At 40.9% G+C, this 3,284-nt stretch overlaps 1 protein-coding gene across 1 annotated transcript in view; it reads right to left on the bottom strand.

Moving 5' to 3' along the window:
* Positions 1-1,493: 1,493 nt before the first annotated feature.
* Positions 1,494-3,284, bottom strand: part of PTP4A2 (protein tyrosine phosphatase type IVA, member 2) — a 25,583-nt gene continuing 23,792 nt past the window's right edge. Inside the window, exon 7 of the mRNA XM_011955445.1 lies at positions 1,494-3,210. The gene's annotated coding sequence lies outside the window, so the exon portion shown is untranslated. The remainder of the gene's footprint in view (positions 3,211-3,284) is intronic.

Raw genomic sequence — 3,284 nt, 5'->3', positions numbered from 1 at the left:
TTGAGACTTAATAGGTGCACACCACCTGGCCCCAGGAGGTCATGACCTTAGAGAGACTGAATCAGCATATTCAGTTGCATAAGTACTTAAGTGAACAGAAAGTAGAGTACCGAACTTAACCAAAAATGGAGTTTAGCCAGGGAAGTACAATGAAACAAGAGATGGGGCAAGGCTAAAAAGCTAAGTGATTGTCACAATGAATCACAGAGTCTAAGCTAGGTAATGAGGGACATGAAAAGGTGAAGACAAGTGACAGGATCGATGAATTCTGAGACTGGTCTGTCACCCAGGATGAAGTGCAGTGGCACAGTATTGGGTCACTGCAACCTCCCATGTTCAAGCAATCCTCTCACTTCAGCCTCCCGGGTAGCTGGGACTGTGGTCCAGATGGTAGTGCGCCACCACACCCGGTTAGTTTCTGTATTTTTTGTCAAGTCGGGGTTTGGCCATGTTGCCCAGGCTGTGGATCAATGAACTATAAATATCATTACTAGATCAATGAACTATAAATATCATTACTACAACCACCCACTGTAACTGTTTTATGTCTACATATCTGACGCCCCCTCCAGACTGAGGTCCTCCAAAGTGAAATGAGTGTCGCATCTTTTCCTAGTATCTAAGCACGTCGTTAGTTGGGTGGATGGATGCTTACCCATAGTGAAAGGGAAATTCCAAACTCCCAAGTTCTGATATATTAATATAGAGTTGTTACTTCCTCACTGTTCTTTAATATGAATTCAAGTACAAAGTTGCAATGCTCCACCAAAACCTATGGTATAAATAAGCTGGGTGCAGTGACAGGCTACTCAGGATGACCACAGTATGCGATGACTGAGTCTGTGAATAGTCACTGCACTCCAGTCTGGGAAGCACTACATGACTGTCTCTAAAAAATAATCATCTATGGTATAAACCAAGCCTTTGACAAGATGCTGAATTCCTACAGGGTTGTATACAAGAACTGAACCAGAAAATGTACTAGATGTATCCCAGCTATGGTTAAGTTGGCTCTTACTAACACCTTAGTGACATAAAATCTTTGAATTTTCAAGCCTCTATTTTACCTCCTTGAAGTAAACTAGCAGGACCCAAAACAGTCCCTGAGAATAGCAGGCAAAGAAAGGGGAACACATATAAGTGACATTTTGTTTTTGTTTTTTTGAGACAGGGTCTCTGTCACCAAGGCTGGAGTACAGTGGCATGATCACAGCTTCAACCTCCTGGGGTCAAGTGTTCTTCCCGCCTCAGCCTCCCAAGTAGCTGAGACTGCAGGTACACACCACCATGCCCAGCTAATTATTAAAAATTTTTTGTAGAGATGGACTCACCACGTTACCCAGGCTGGTCCTGAACCCCTGGGCTCAAGTGATCAGCCTGCCTTGGCCTCCCCAAGTACTGGGATTACAGGCGTGAGCCACTGCACCCAGCCTAAACTCTGCTTTATAAGCACAGACATAAACTCATGAGGATGGAGAAAAAAAATGCACAAAGAGCGTGTAAAATACGTTTTATTGTTCTTTAAAAGGGTTCAGGGTTTGGTTTTAAATCAGGCTGCACACCTTTCAAATCAATCTGACATCTCTATGTCAAACTGGCTTCAGCTAGCAATACTTCATTAAATCCAAAAGAAAAAAATTGCTTTAATTTTAAGGAAAAAAAATCCAGTTTTAAGAACAATTAACATTAGTCTTTAAAACAAAATGAGGGCTAATGTTTCATGTTGCTTTACACATCCTTCTCCTCAATACAGAACCAGGAATGTAATTTTCCTAACTCAGGCAGGCACTGATACTGATGGACACTGCGCACGCACGCACGCAAGCACGCGCGCACACACACACGCACGCACGCACACCCTCCCCCCAAACAACAAAATTCAGAGTATGTCAAAGGGAAAAGGTTTGTTATTGTATTGATCAAAACCCAGTGGAGTCAATACCATCTATCTTAGCAGGTATGCTGTTTTGATCTTGAGTCTATATTAATGGAATCTATTGTTGTATTCTGAAATAAAGAATTTTGGATATACTATTATGTTTTAAAGTCCTATAAACAATTTCAAAAAGCATTATTTTGTTTTGTTTTCTGGGATGGGAGAGGAGAGAATCTACAGATTTGCATTTAGTTAAAAATCAAAACTCCAGCAATAGGAAATAGGCAGTTCACATAGCCGGCCAACATTTGAGGTATCATCAGTGTGAGACAAGGTCCCGGTCTGTTCCTACTGGCCTAGCTGACACTAACAAAATGGGAGGCTTATGGCTCTGCACAGCAAATTCCAGCAGGACAAGATGACTTTAAGCCTGTATTCAGAGCCTTAGAAGCAGGGCACTACTGAGTATGTAATATTTAGAGGAGAAAATAGTGCAAGAGCCCCTGATGGTGCCCCTCTACCTGCTTTGTCCACGCAGTTTGATCGTAACTGCCTTCCACAAAGGAGCAGAAAAACAGCTTTTCTAGATCAGTACGCTAAACCCAGCAAACAATCTGCAAAAATGGTACTACACCACTTCACAAGCAACACAGTCCCTTTGCTACTCATTGGGTTGTGCGATGTCTCTCTTCTACCCTGTTATGGCCTGTGGACACATGCTCACTAGGCATCATTGTTGGTTTTAAACCAGGGATTTTTTTTTTTTTTTTTTAATCTCCAAAGAACCTAGTAATAACAAGGCAATCAGCGGTTAAACTGAACTTTATACATAGAGGGCAGTTTGGAAAACATACACCACAAGCATTTCTCAAGTCGAAAAATGTGAATTTGCTGCTACTCCTTTGATGGTTCCTGAAAATTCAGAGTATAAGTCCTAAAATAAAAATTTTAAGCTACCAGCATTCTCTGATACTAGACAGAAAATCAGAGTAACGCTACAGCCCACAATTCTACAGGGTGTAGAAAGTACGCTCACTCCCTGGACATCTTTATTGATAGCCCAGAGTCCTCCCTTTTAGAAGACAAGTTTCTGGGATATCCACTTAGTTTCACTGGTTAGGGAAGAGAAGAATTAATGACTCAGCTAAGTTGAGAAGAGACTCCTCTTAAAATGCTGTTTCCCCACTAATTTACCAAAATAAAAACAAAACAAAAGGCTCTTGGCTACTTTGCCTAGTATTAGATAGGGTTTTGAGGAAAAGAAACTAACATGAACACCCTTTCATCAGTAAAGACTAAAAACCACCTGGATCATATAATATATATATGTGTCACTGTTTTTTTTTTTTTTTTGGTGTTTTTTTTTTTTTTTTTTTTATCTAAAAGTGCCCAGGTGGGCTTAAGGCTG

Source organism: Colobus angolensis, unplaced genomic scaffold, assembly GCF_000951035.1.
Source record: "Colobus angolensis palliatus isolate OR3802 unplaced genomic scaffold, Cang.pa_1.0 Scaffold4, whole genome shotgun sequence".
Lineage (NCBI taxonomy): Eukaryota > Metazoa > Chordata > Mammalia > Primates > Cercopithecidae > Colobus > Colobus angolensis.
The sequence above is the reverse complement of the archived record's forward strand: the minus strand, read 5'-3'. Positions and strand labels throughout refer to the sequence as shown.